We start from the raw sequence: 15,467 nt of genomic DNA, 5'->3' as shown, positions 1-15,467 counted from the left end.
TCTTTAGGGCTTCTTGCCAAATGTCAAATTTGTCTGTCTCTTTTTCTTTTTATTCCACGGTACAAGTTGAATCTAATCATCGTTTTGATACAGGAGGGTTTTTTTTAAAAGTGTTTCGAAAGCAGTTACACCTCTTCTTCAATCAGCAACCATAAACCAGTCTACATTTTTATCATACATCCTTACGTCTTTTTTCCCAATCATGTTAAACATTAATTAGATAAGATTGGTAGAATACTTGCAACAGTGTCATGGAATTGCTTTTGTAACTCATAGCCCAACCTTGTGATTTTGTTACCTGTATAACTAACCCCAAGCACACATTCATTTTGAGAGGGATTTTCACAGTGCCAGAGAGCTTCCATTTTCAAAATAAGCTTGCAGACAAAATTGCAAGCAAGGAGGGGACTGATGCACATGAAACAGCTGAAAAGGGAGAACGCTTGCATTTATCTGCAGCAGAGAAATAGTTTTTGGAGGTACAGAGGGGTTTCTGACTGGGAGGAGATCCTTCAAAAGCACTTGAGTCTGTGCCTTCATCTGAGGCTGTTGTGGGAAAAAGGTCTGTCTGATGCCTTTCCTGCAAAGTGAGGAATTTACTAGTAAAACCAGAAATATAAGCAGAGCCAACTTTAGCATTTCCAGGGAATAGCAGCTTGGAGTTCACGTATACATTGCAGGCTTATAGAAGCTTTTTTGTTTGTGTTCACTGAAGCTTTCTATTTCCTTCCTGCTTTCCTAAGGCAAACTGACCTGAGAGCAATAACAGCAGATTGAAAGCCTGTGTATTATGGTTTATTAACGATCTGTCACTCTCTGGACTGCAAAAACTTCATTTTCTTTTCAAATGTATGCTGTAACCCAATGCAGAATATGTTTTCTCCAATATAGGCAGGGGGCAGGGGGGAAGGAAGTGGCATTGGAGGCCCAGAAAAGGGTAGGGTAGCCTGCTGGAAGCATGAAAAAAGACCTAAACAACCATCCTTTTAAAAGTGTGATATTGTATTTTATAGCACCTGTCAGAAAGTGAGAGGACTGAGAAAAAACAAGCTAATGTCAACTGTGCTCCATTTTTTTCTATTCTATTCCAAATTACTGCATTGTTTTTCTCTGTTATATCATGACAAATCAGGCAAATATTGGCCATTTTCCACTCAGCACTTGTGCTGACCTTATAATCAGAGCTGGATGTACAAGCAGCATCACTACCTATGGAGCTATGACCTCCTCTGACATACAGCTACTCACCCGCTCCATTAATTCCATCAGTTTTTGCCATTTCCCACCTCAGAATATCCCTCTGCACTGGAGACTAGCCATTCTGCTCATCAGTGTCAACTGCTGAGAAACCAAAATACATAGATTCTTTCAAATCCCTGGTGGTATTTCAGAAAGAGTGTGGCAGTCTATATTTGAAAATTGCAAGCCCTGGCTGCACACAGGAAAAGCCATAGCCAGTTTCCTGCCTTGGCTGGAGCTCCGGGTTCTTAAAGTCTCTGGATGGAGTGACCTGATTTTGTCCATTATGAAGCAGTATTAGGAACAGGGATATTTCCAAGCATGTTACATCTAGCCTGGGCAGATGTAAGAGAAGTCTTATTCTGACCAGGACTCCTTTTTCCATTTTGGCATTAGCTCTTTCAAACAAATAGAACTGGGAACACTCCCAGAGGAGGCAAGAGGGAAGTAAAAGGAAACTCTTATAGATATGGTACAATACAATATACTTTTAATGTGCTTTAATTATTTTTGCTTCATTGTACTTTTCCATTTTCCTCCTGCCACTTTGTCTGCTAAGGAAGATTTATTTTAATGGCCTTTCCTGAAAGTAGATAGAAGAGCAAACATTCTGAATAATGGCAGTATAATTCCCTGCTTTACAGGAGGTTCACATTTGGTTTCTCTTTCGATTCTCAGACCCTTTACATTAAGACCCAAACTAGGTTTTCTATCTTGCTTGTATTATGGATTTTGCATTATGGATTTTAATTTCCTGGAAAACTTTTGTATTCTCTTCTTTTTCTGTTGCCATCTATCTTATCTAAATCCTCCAGCTCTTTTTAACTCTCATTTACCTTTAGCTAACCCAGCCAAACACTTGATGTTGACTCATGCATTTCAGGAAAGGGGATAAGCTGCTTTAAGGGTTATTTCTTTTCATTTCCCACCTTGGGCAAATTTAGGCCAGTTTCAGTTTTACTTCTATTCACTTTCCAGCCTAAAATCCTTGATATCCCAACATTTGATTTGCACAGTCTGTAAAAGGACACTTAAAAATACAACCACTGTTTCCACTGACTTTCAGAATGCCTGTGAGGATTGATTTTTACGATATGTACTGAGCCAAAAGTATAAGAAGATTCCTCTCCAAAACTGGGAAGAGCTTGTAATATCTGCTGAGAGAAACTAGGTGTTTCCAGGAGGGAAAAATAAATCAAAGAAGAAAAAACCTGGTTTGAGAGATGGAAAGGCTTGAGGTTTGGTTTTCTCCTACAAGACATAACTTAAGCATTTTTCCGTTCTTAGTTGAAAAGGTGTAAAGCAATTTCAGCATTTAGTTCTTGCCTTGCAAGTTCCAAACAGCAGAGGACAGCGTGACCAGGTTGTTCTACATAAAGGAGGTTTTTTTCTGGCTGAAATCTGGCTCTTTCTGGCTCTTTCCTCCAAAGAACGAGAGGAGATAAAAACCAGAGACCTATCAAACCAGGCAGACAAATCTGCCCCAGCCATCAGCCAAACGTCAGAAAAGAGTTTGACTAGCCAAAAAGGAGGTTTCGGCAATGCTGGGGTCCCTCAGGTGCCTGCACATCCTGGACATGGCAGGGATCAACTCCAGGTGGGTCAGCGGTGCCTCCACACATCATCTGCCAAAGCATAAAGGAGTTATCTATTCTGATGTGAAAGGCGGCTGCCAGGCAGAGTACTGGCTTCCCGGCTGCTCATGTCCGTCAGAGGGATGGGGTGATTGCAGTAGGAGGTCCCTCAACCCACAGAGGGCAAGGAAAAAGCGTCGGGCAGCGACACCCGGCGGCGGCTTCCACGGCTTGGGACAACTGCCCTTAAACGAATTAACAGCGAAATTCAGCCTCCTGCGTCCCGGCCAGTGCGGGATGAGACGTGAGTCTGATGATGGCACAGCTAGAAAACAATGCGGCCGGCAAGGCGTAAAGGTCTGTGGCTCTCTGCCTCAGTTACCGTACCGATGCTTGTGTGCATAAAACAGAGTCTAAGCTCTAGTGAAGATTAAGGAACTGAAAGACAGCTCTGTTTCATTCCAGGCACACACAACTGTGAAAAAAACAGATATGAAATGTGGAAAGGGAGATGGCATAAAGCTACATTAGTGTTAAGCTTTGTTTCTGAGCAGTGCTGCTGCCCTTGCTCATTTGGCTTAGATGGGAAATGGGTTTTATTTGAAGTTAGCAAATGATGCAGCTTTTTGCAAAAGAGTTTTCTCTCTTCTTACTGTGTATTGCAATGGAGCGAGTGGTGGGTGTCAGGGTGAGCTTTATGGTCAAAGCTTTTGTTGTCTTCTTCTTTTAAACCTCTGGCTTCCCCCCTCAGTACTGATGCTCCAGGCCAGCTCTGACGTGGTCCAGGTGGGTGACATTGGACCAGACACCAAGGAAAGAGCCACTGTGGGTGCCTTGCCAGGAGCCTCCCACTTTACCCAGGGGTTTCATCTGAGCCCAGGCTCTCATCCTTGGTCCTACAGCTCTGCCTGTGCCTGGCCATGTGGTTGTCATTCCAGACCCTGAGGTCTTTGCCTCACAGCTGCCTCTTCACTGCAGACATGTCTGGGAATCACAGGACTCCTGGCTGTACTCAGTTAGGATCACTGAACCCTGTTTGCTCGTCTTGCACAGGTATTGTGCAGCTGTTCTGTGCCCATGAGGATGCTGCTCTGGGCTGCTTGCTCTCACCCTCAGCTTCCAGCTCCTATTTCTCCCTCTCTGACAGCTCCCAGGCGCTCTCTAGATCTTCAAATTGTGCCATGAGTCTGTCAGTAGAAAAATAATTCTAGGCTGTATTTCTTTTGGTACATTTAGTGGGAAAAATCCATATCCTTTTATTTTTGTTGTTATTTACAGTCATTTCTAGTCCAATTCCTGACTGGCAGCTCAGCATAACTCAGGTGGTATAAGGTAAAGACACCCTTTCCAGTGTGCCACTACCTTGTTTAAACCAGTTTGGGTTAGGATGCTGTAGGCTGTGATCTGCCCTGAGTGCTATGTATGTTTTCCAGAACCTGGGAGTCAGCATAACACGGAAGGGTTTGAATATCATCCTCTTTTCTCCCAGCCTTTTCAGTAATAACAGTAAATATAGTTTGCCACTGAGCCCCAAATCCCTCTAAGTAAGTTTTATTTAATCCTTTATTTTTTGTAAGGCAAAAAACTCAAACCACAACATGTTTTAAGTTTCTGGATTGATAGTGAAATATGAGGTAAGCGTAGACTAAAAATCATAAACAGCTGTCTCTGGAAAGTATTTTCATATTTGAATTATCATTGGACTGGTAGCCATTGGCACTAAATGTGCAGAATGAAGCCCAATATCTAATAAAACCAAAGACCATATTAAAGCATTGAATTAGTACAAACCAGCCACTGGTGTACCTCCTTCAGCACAACACCTTGATAAAACTGACCATTCCCTGACAACTGTAGGAGCCTGTGGTGGAGCAGCTACACCCTCAGGGCTCATTCCAAGTAAGAGCAAAGCCTCAGGCTGAGGTGATACTCAGCATGGAAAGGGCCAGTGCAAAGCCTATAGGCCTGCTTGGAAAACAAGTGGCATGCAGATCCTTCACCAGATGGGTGGTGAATTCATTCCCTCAGCAGTTCTGTGGTTCTGGCAAACCAGACCGTCACTGTACACATCTGGGGATGTGCATATTGTGCAGCACTAGTGATGCCACAAATCGCCTACCCACAAAAGAGTATTTTCCTGCTGTCACTGAGATGTTTCAGGTGCTTGAGTTATCTGCAACTGTATATTTCTTTTGAGTATACTTCTGCATACTTACATTGCACTGCTGTGGACAGCAGGTCAAGGGAGGTGATTCTCCCCCTCTACACCATTCTCATGAGACCCTACCTGCAGTCATGTGTCCAGCTCTGGGCCCACAGCACAGGAAAGACAAAGACCTGTTGGAGCAGGTCCAGAGGAGGGCCACAGAAATGGTCAGATGGCTGCAGCATCACTGCTGTGAAGACAGGCTGAGTGAGTGGGGGTTGTTTGTCCTGGAGAAGAAAAGGTTCCAGGGAGACGTTACTGAGACCTTTCAGGATATAGAGGGGGCTTGAGAGAGACTTTTTACCAAGACCTGTAGTGAAAGCACAAGGGACAATGGTTTTAAACTGAAAGAAGGCATATTTAGATCAGACGTTAAGAAGAAGTTTTTTACTGTGAGGGTGCTGATACAATGGCATAGGTTGCCCAGAAGAGCTGTGGCTACCCCATCCCTGAAGGTGTTCAAGGACAGGTTGGATGGGGCTTTGAGCAACCTGGTCTAACGGAAAGGGCCCCTACCCATGGCAGGCGGTTGGACTAGATGATCTTTAAAGGTCTCTTTCAACCCAGACTATACTACGATTCCACATAATGGCTAATGACTTCATACACAGTGAAGGAGTTTCAGCAACTTCCTGTGTATGTTCTTCACACATGTAGATAAAAAATACTTGCTTAGATGTGCAGCTGAGATGGATGCACAGTTACCACAGCCCAGCTGGCAGGGGTGAACTCACTTGCTGTCATGTACTTCAGCCCAAGGGAAAGTCTTAATTCTTCCTATTTACTACTGACATTTGAAGCTGTATGAACCCATCCTAGTATAAGTACATACAGGGTGTTTTTAACTTTGGAGAATGGAAAATTTTCATGAGCTTCAGGTAGGAATTATGGACAGTGTTCTTGTACACTTCAGTCACTGTATCTAATAGTTGTGAAGGCAAAAATGTTTTTGAGTAGGAAGCATGGGACTGGAAACCACAAGCTGAATGAAAACCATATGAATCAAGAGGCTCAGAGGCTGATGTAGTTACAGTTACAGTCTGTCTTGGATAGTTATCCTCACAGGTCAAATGGAATAAATTCCTTGATTTCTCCAGGATTTCTCAGGATTTCTTCAAAAGAACAGTACTTTAGCAAGACTTCCAGACAGAGAAATACACTGTGTCACAATAAAAAGCACCCTAAAGTACACCTGAGCTGCTGTGTTTTGCACAGCTACTAGTGGGTGGAAAAAGCCCTGGTGGATAACACAGATGGCGTATCTGTAAGCTTCAATAATTAAAAGATTAAGAATTTATACTTTTGTTTCAAATTAAGATAAGCATTCCCAAAGGAATATGTGGAATAAGATCCTTGACTTCCTAAGGAAGAAGTATGGTTTCTGAATTTTGGGATATCCATTTTGTGCAATCCTTTGGGGCTTCCTACCTTTTTTTGACATTAACAATAAAAGCTGCTCTTTCCATTTAAGTTAAAACCAACCATCTTTCTGCATAAGGGTCTTTTCCTTCGAGACAGAGATGCTGGGTTTCCAATCTTCCTACTTCTCTGGCATTTTTTAGTTCATTAATCATAAGACTTAGCATTCCTGTAGTGCTAAATCTCCAAAACTCCCTGCTATCATGAGGGCCTTCATTCTGTAAATGAATTTAACTAGGTCAATCACTGGAAAACAGCAGGGCTTCCTGAAAATGTAAGCAGGTCTGAAGTCTGAGATGCAGTCCCTCCTGATAATAGTGTTGTCCTCTACACGTTTTACAGCTGGAAACTATAAGATGTAGATGATGGTAAGGAACAGCCATCTACATCTGTGACATTTGAAACCTCTAGCTGTCTAAAAGGAGAAAAAGAAGCCCTTGCTGAGCATTGTAACTTTCTTTGCTGTCCTTTAAAAGCCACATCTAAGGCTCTTTGTGATGGTTATTTAATGACACTATTTACACAAATACAGACACAGAACACTGATGGCACCTCATTCCCCATAAAACTTGGTAAGGGATTTCCCAATAAACTATTACAGCTTTGCTGAATACCTGAAAAGGTCCCTGAAGAGGAATATGGTACTGAAACAAAATGTCCTTTTCCCCCCAAACCAAATTGTTGTATTTTATATCTTTGGATTAACGTATATTCAGACATGTTTTCAATTACATTGATGTATAACTGCCTTGCCTGCTGTTTCTTTGCTTCACGGGAGTTGTAGTTTAGATCCCATTTTGTGCTCTGGTTTTAGTTCCTCAGAGAACAGCTTCTCCCCTCTGGCTGTGGTGGCTGGGAGGTATATGGAGGTTATATGGAGCCACGCATAGCAATGCAGAAATACAGTTCAGTAAAACACTTATGGTTTCCAAAATATTTTATTCAATAAAAAATTGTCTGCAGCTTTCCACCCCAAGCTGGGAGAAAACAGTCATAGAATCACAGAAACGAAAGGACCTTAAGATCATCTAGTTCCAATCCCGCTGCAAGGATACTTCATACTAGACCATGTTGCCCAAGGCTCTGTCTAACCTGCCCTTGAACACTGCCAGGGATGAAGCACTTACCACTTCTTTGGGCAACCCCACAACACAGAAGCTCCATTTTTCATTTGTCCCAATTCCCATTCTATGCTCAAAGGTGCTGTGCCTTGTTACTGCTTCTGTTCTTGGTACAACATTAATTATATTTCCTCTTCAGGGTGAAGAGAGGTATATATTCTGGAGATTAAGAGGGTTGTTTTGAGAAATTATGCTGGTTGTTTACATTTGTAAGTGTTCAAGATACAAAGTCTTACTTTCAGAAGTAACTTACAGTCTGCAATAGCCTACAAACTGAAACAGAAATTGGGGTCCTTAGTTATTGGAAGACGTTTTAAGTGACTTCATTAAAAGGATATCAGCTCTAAGTCAATTCTGTGCTGAAGTCTCAAGCCTCTTCACAGATACGATCAATTTGAATTTCAAAGTGACTTTCAAGTTATTTTAAACAGAAGTTTGTGTATCTATATGTAAGGTCAACATTATATTTTAATTTTTTCAGAACTGAGGCTCCTAGAATTTCCAGGTGTCAGTGTTTCTCAGTGGGCTGTGTGATTTTGGTGGGGTTTTGTTTTGTTTTCTTAAGAGGTGGTAAAAAAAAAAAAGAGATATGCAACAAGTTCTACTCTCTGAAAAGAGATACTGTTAAAGAGATTTTCTGAAAGCTGCCTGAGATTAACTTTATAATGGATTCTTTAGATAACAAAAATAAATCTAAGTTTTAAATAAGCATTGCTTCTATAGTTAAAGAAATTTATTATCTTGTCTTATAGAAGCATGGCTCAATCCAGCTTTGAGTATTAAAAAAATAAAGTTCAAAGATTCACTGTTAAATATTTAAAATTCACTTCTTCAGATCAGGAGCAGCTAGAATTTGTCAGTAAGAACAATGCTATTAACCACATCAGGCTGCTACCAGTTTTCATACCAATCATTAATATTCAAGTAATACATGTCGTGTGCTGGATGCTGTCCACATGCATGAGAGGATGCTTGTGTTTTCCTGAAGGTCTTGGAGTCACTGATGAAAAAAAAGCATTTTATTTGCTGAAGCCTGAATAGGCCCTTCAAACATCTGCATGCTGTTAAACAACACAGAAAATAATAATGGCTATAAAAATAAAGCAATGAGCTGTAGCTTCCTCCATACCTGGCTTTAAAGGCACAGGGCCCCTTCCCCACAGTCACTGAGACCTTTGCTTTTAAAGATCAATCTCTTCACACCGGAGCCAACAACAGACTTATTTTTGTACTTGCATCACAGCAGAGAAAAAAGAGCAGCTTGCTAAGAGCTCTTATTTGGACTGCAGTCCCTGCAGCCTGACTAAGATCTTCGACTGCATTTTTTCCTCTCAGGAGGAGGAGGAACATCTGGTTCCACATACCTAAGTGCAGCCCCAGCTGCTGCTTTCCTGTTCTGTCAATAGATGTTTCTGTGCCAGTAGGACTGGTAGCAACGGTTTTCTAGTGACAGCATTTCCCCTAGTGCCTTATATGTTCTGCCTGTAAACCTTTTGGAATAATACTGAGATGGATTCAGCCCATTTGTGGCAGAAGGGAGGATCGAAAGGGGGAACTAGGCAGGAAGAAGAAAGCAAGAACCCAGACTGATGCCTGTTTAATAGCTGGACAAAAAGCATGCACCAGACAGCACTGGTTTATTTAAGCTCAGCATGGTGGTTTTGATCATGCAGCTATCTTGCCACTATTGCAACGATGCAGTGTCAATGAGTGCTTAACAGCCCTGAAGTCCACCTGCACCATCTTCTTAGAGACCAGCAATCCTTAACATAAAACCTCAGCAGACAAGACAAAAGAGAGGTGTGGGATGCATTCACAGAGGTCACAGAGTGTATCAAAGACAGAAATGGTACCATCTCCAAGTCTAGAATATTTCCTGTTATCCCTGCTGCAGCTCCCCACAGCAGAGCAGGCTTGATTACTGTGTGAATGAGGAATGCTGCTGGACTGCTAGTCTTAATCATAGCCCAAGGGCAACATGACAAATAGCATCTTCTACCACTTTATTTGACGCAGTGGGCAATAATTTGACAAGTAAAAATTGATTTTCCTCTTACAAATGCCACATGAGCAACCTGGACATCAATGGACCATTTCTCATCCCTTTCTCACTGGCTAATTCACTGGAAATTTCCCCTTCTTCCCCCACTGACAAATCAGCTCTAGCAACTAGCCATCTGCAACTTAAAAGATCTCTGTACCACTGCTCATCAGAACAAGGCAGTCAAATACTAAATGGCATGTAACACAATGATTTATTTTCTTTGTCTTTATTTTGTTCTAAAGCCAGTGCTGTTACCCCCTGAGGAAATGTGCTGTTGTGACTCAAGTAGGAGTCTGGAAGGAGGCTGGGAAGGTGAGCAGTAGTTGGGATGCTCTACCTGGAGAGTAGGTTTTGCCTCACTCAGCGAATTGCCAGGTAGAATCTCTGGGAATCAGCCATGAAGCAGAAAGACACTCAAGAAATCTGGCTGATTTATAAGGAGAAGTTGTAGAGGATGCATCATCCCATTGTGAAGGAAGATGGGAATTTTACAAACTGTGGTTTATGCTCTGACATAAGAGAACTTTTAAAAGCATTGTTTAGGTACTTGGACACTAAACACAGAAAGCCAAAACTCAGCTTGAGAAAAAGTCAGCAAAGAGCATTAAGGAAATGGATGGTTATGTGGGTGAGGAGGGGGTAGTGGAAATACCTTGACTTTTGGAGGTTTCCCTATGGTGTTTCCTACAGCATTCTCATTTGGAAGGTAAGGAATATAGGATAAAAAAAGGACTGCTGGGAACTGGCTTAATTACCAGACTCTGAGTATAGTGATCAGTGGCTCATCACCTCATTCCATTGTGGCTGGAAACGGGCAGCCCAAGAGTCAATACAGGGGCTGATACTGTTCAACACCTTTAGTAGTGATCAAGAGGAGAACACAGAGTACACCCTCAGCACCTCTGCAGGGAACACCATAGTAAGGAAAGTGGAAGAGACAAATGGCAGAGCCTCAATCCAGAGAGACCTCAATAACCTTAAGAAAGGGACTGACAAAGACCTGTTGTGGGACCTCGGTAAGGACTCATGTAAAGTTCCACACCAGGGCCGCAATTGGCTGAGCAGCTATTCTGCTGAAAAGGACCTAGGGGTTATGGTGGATGCCTGATTGAATATGAGCTGTCAGGGCGCTCTCACTGCAAGCAAGGCAAACTGAACAGTAGATCACATTAAGAGAAACGTGGTGGGCAGACCATGCTAAGTTCCTATCTCCTCTGCTCAGTGCAGCTGAGCCCACACCCAGAACACTTAAGTCCAAAGAAGGATGTGGAGAAACCAAGAAGGTCCAGAAGAAGGCTACCAGATAGTAAGGAGCATAAAGCTCATGTCCTCTGAAGAAAGATTGAGAGAGATGAGCATGTTTACTGCAGCAAGGAAGAGGCTAGGTTGTTACCTAACAGGTATCCAAAAAGCCCTTGAAAGGCAGAGCCTCTCTCTTCAATAGTGATTGAACTGAATAGCGAATGTCTGCCTGCGCTAAGCTGCAGCTATCTTCCATCCTGACTCCTGGATAGACCTTGGTCCTATTTTACAGCCTAGTCTCTGGTCTTATCTCCTCACCAGGCTTTCTGTGTGGACCCTGAATCTGGTTCATCATAGCACCTGGTCAGGGGCTGTTAATGGACACTGCTCAGGTCCTGTGGGACTGTGCCAGAGTGGTGGATGGGTGATGGCACTGATTGTTCTGTGGTGGCCCTCAGCTCCTGCTTTGTCCTTGCTCAGGGAGTAGTTTCTTCCCCTGTTAGTCCTAGATATTTCATGGACCTCTGCTTTTAAGGCCAGAATCAACTAATTATATTATATACTCAGATCTTCCCTTCATCAGAAAAAATAAACCTTTGCCTGGTTGAACCTTTGACACTAATAGCCTTTGACTGAATGAATTTACCAGGAAAGCACATGCTTCTGGGGATTTCTTTGCTTCAGGTATTTCCTCTGGCTAAATCATGGGTGGTGCTCAAATGATGTTGGACTTCTATGTGTAACTTTAAAGAATTTTACTGAATGTATGGCTATTTTACAAAATATTTTGTACTTTAAATTGTATTTATTACAGGACAATTTCTGCTTGCTTTAAACCTTGCAGCTTCATGCTATAGCTTATCTTGTAATTAAAAAAACACAAAATCTTACTCAGTAGCTGTTGCAGCAGTTGAGCAGGGAGCATTGTGAATGGTCCTTACTCCTTGATGAGAATGAATCTGGATGCCCACCAATTGCTTCAATGCAAATTAGCCATTTGGCTACTGATGACAGATGTTTGGAAGATGAGGGAATTTGCAAATTTCTAAAGCAGAATCGGTCTTCTCTGAGTGAATTCTCATTTTGATGTCACAAAGAACTGATGCCTGAGGAAATTCAGTTACTTCTCCTTCCCTTCTTATGTGTCCCAGAAAGCCAGAAGAGAGAGGCACAGAGAAAAATGAAGAAAAAAAGCATTCCTCTAGAAAATGAGAAAACACTTTTGTCTTTCAATCTCCCTACCTATGCCTTCTTATGAGTACCTTCAAAACTGATTTCATTCACAGACAGACCCAAGGTCAGCAACCCAATGTCTTTCTCTCTTCATAAAGTCTTACTTTATAAGTTCCATTTCCATTGTTTTTCACAGTGGCTTGCAGCATGGTGTGCTAGACTCCAGCCTTGTGCAGACAGCAGGGCAATAGATTGATGTCTTCTATAAAACAACCACCTTTGGAATCCAAATTGCACCCAAAGCCTTTGCTGTCGCTCTCTCAGGCCTGCAGCAACTCCCTGTCTTATTTAGATGGGAGTTGCAAGTGCCCTTGTCATTCTCAGGCCTAAAGTGTTTATTTCAGTGCCACCATGGCACTTAAATGTGGTCTTTCTTCTGCTGAAGTCTCATTTACAGCCTAGGGCTCAGTTTAGGAAATTCCATAGCTGGGTACAGGTGTATCCAAAGACATATCAAGCTTTAGGCACCACGGTTTTACAATCATGCTTTAGAGAAACAAAATTCTTAACTGAATTATTATGTGGACAATGTCTCACTGTTTCAAACACATCTTATACATAAAAGCTAGGTAGAGATTCCTGAGGAAGAGGTGACCTGAAATGGAAGATAACAGTAGAGTTATTACTGCAAAGCTTAATGTTTAAAGATGGGAGGTAGGACTATTACTGCTATGGAAAAGCAGGAAAAGCAGAAAGGTGGAAATAACTGTACTGTAATATAGTCACATCCAAAAAAGTGCATTTTAAGATGTAAATCATTCAGATCTTTACTTTCAGCAACAGAGTGACACCCGTATGTCCCTTTTCCTCACACAAGCACAGCAGGGCAGTAGTGCTGTGCTGCTTCGCAGGGTCCATGTCCTGGCTGGCCACTCCAGCTCTCTGTGCCAGGCTCCATCACAGCATCCATGATGTTGTGATGAGAAGCATGCTGGCTGAGAAGCATGGTGGGGAGGCTTCTCAGTTTTGATGTAGGGGAAGACCCTTTCTTTGGGGTTTTCCACTGTGAATTGAGGCTTTTATCCAGCCAGGAGGCCTCATCACACAGCAATATGTTTCTTAATGTGGCATGTGATTAGTCAATTTCTGAGACAGACCAACATCACTTCTAAGTGCTTTAATTTTCTGTTTACTAAGGTGACACAGATGCTTTTAGAATCACAGAATCATAGAATTGACTAGGTTTCAAAAGACCTTTAACTTCATCAACTCCAGCCGTCACCCCAGCACTGCCAAGTCCACCACTAACCCACGTCACTGAGGGCACCTATACGGTTTGTGAGCACTTCCAGGGACAGTGATTCCACCACTGCCCTGGGCAGCCTGTCCCAGTGCCTGAGCACCCTCTCTGTGAAGAAATTGTTCCTAATGTGCTGTCTAAACCTTCCCTGGCATAATGTGAGGCCGTTACCTCTTGTCCTATCACTGGTTACTTGGGAGAAGAGACCAACTCCCACCTCACTCCATCCTCCTTTCAGGCAGTTGTACCGAGCGATAAGGTCCCCCCTGAGCCTTCTGCTCTCTGGACTAAACAACCCCAGTTCCCTTGTAAGTAGTGTGCTCCAGACCCATATTTTGATGGCTTACTGAATGTCGGGGGGACTCGGTAAAAGCAGGACCTAGGATCCAATGATTCGCATAATTTTTATTTATTTTTTTTAATTTTTATTTTACCTTTATTTTGTAATTTTTACTTCAATTTCCTCGTCAGAGCCCCCTCGCCGGACCTGCAGTCCCCAGGCAATGGCGGCCTGCAGCGCCAGGTGGCGCCATGGCGGCGTGGTCCGCCGCGGCGGACGCGGGGCCGCTGCTGGGTCCCTGAGGGAGCCGTCGCCCGAGACACCGCCGGGACCCGCCGCAGGCCGGGGTACGGACAGGAGTCCTTCACCTGGCACGGAGGAGCCGATCACGGGTTCTCCTGTGTGTGCTACGGCTCCGGAGCCCGGTGCTGGCTCGGAGAAGCTGAGGTGCCCGTAAGTGTCACTTGAGGCCGCAGGGTCTCTTTGAGCAGCAGGCAGGATGTGGGGGTGCTGGTCACTTGTGAGTGTTGGCTGGTGCTTTTCTGTACAGACAGAGTGTACTTCTGCTCACGACTCCTCACACAGGTCCTACACCCCAACACACCCCCCAACACCCTCCCCGGGGACCACTGAAACCCACAGCCTTTCGCTCTCAAACTGGGATGCAAACCAGCAGAGAGAAAACAGTTTGGGAGAAACTATCTGTATGGTGGGTCTGTTTTAGGAAGACAGACTTTGCTTTTGATGACATTTGCTATTGGGAGACAGGAGAGAAAGGGGAGAACAGGTGCTTATTTATTTTATTTATTTATTTTTTAATTTTTATTTCCCTTCTTCGGAAAGAAAATATCACCTTGTTTTACATGTCTACCTACCGTCTGCTTTCCCAGCCCCTCTCCTGCTGCTCTCACACTCCATGGTTGTGGCTGCCATAACCCGATGCCCACTCAGGCCTTGTGTTTTGTTGGGTTGTTTCCAATTGTAGTTGAAATCCCAACCTCCACAGATTTCCAAGGATCGAATTCTGCTTTCCTCACACACATGCCCCAGCTGGTTTCTACCAAGCTGGAACAGCAGCTAATCAGTCACTGAAATATAAAGGACTTTCCTCATAGGGTGGTGGAGTGGAGAAGACGTGTGGAAGGGAAAGCCTGGGGAGGGATTGCACAATTCTATCACTGCCCATCGCTGTGGATAGTCTTCCCTCATCTTAGCTGGAGGCTTGTGGAGTGGTGCCACAGGCATGTGAAGTGTCCTACGTCAGTCCATTTCAAAACAGTTTGGTCTTGCTCTGAAGTGTTTATTGATGCAGTTTCCTTTGCCGTACAGGACCCAATGGGTGCTTGTCTGGAGTGGGATGTCCAGCAGCATGAGATGAGCACTGGTTTTGCTCTTACTCTGAGTGGTGGTTCATGTCTGCCTGTGCTCTAGTTTCATCATCAGTCTAACTGGTGTCACTGCCAACATGAGATGCAGCCCGTTCCTTGTCTCCCACACCCCATTTGCTGGCACTACGCTTCATGCAATTGCATACTAGCGATCGGGTCCAGATGAAAGCCAGGAAAATAAAATGGAGGGGGGAAATGTTAGTTTTCAGTGACAGCAATTCCTTGCTCCAAACACTCAAATAACCAAAACAGAGGACTTGGCCTGGGCACAGGAACAAACAGCGTGGGCAAGGAGGGAACACAGTGTCCGCATCAGCTAAAACTGCTGCTGGAAACTTGTGTGCCAAAAGATACCCTGAGGCCTCTTGACATGAAAGTTGAGACATAATCTCCCACACCTAGACATTTCTGGAGTTACCCAGTGAGCTACACCTGGAGGAGCTGGTAGTGGTGGTAGCAACACACGTTCACAAAGTGTTTT

At 43.6% G+C, this 15,467-nt stretch overlaps 1 long non-coding RNA gene across 1 annotated transcript in view; it reads right to left on the bottom strand.

Moving 5' to 3' along the window:
• The window catches only part of LOC134172126 (uncharacterized), a 447,287-nt gene that overhangs the window by 252,696 nt on the left and 179,124 nt on the right, over nt 1-15,467 (bottom strand). The window lies entirely within an intron of this gene.

The sequence above is a fragment of the Pezoporus occidentalis genome, unplaced genomic scaffold, assembly GCF_034315485.1.
Source record: "Pezoporus occidentalis ecotype Australia unplaced genomic scaffold, CSIRO_AGI_Poc_V1 ctg44, whole genome shotgun sequence".
In the NCBI taxonomy this organism is placed as follows: Eukaryota; Metazoa; Chordata; class Aves; order Psittaciformes; family Psittacidae; genus Pezoporus; species Pezoporus occidentalis.
Note: the sequence above shows the minus strand (reverse complement) of the source record. Positions and strands in the feature narration are given on the sequence as shown.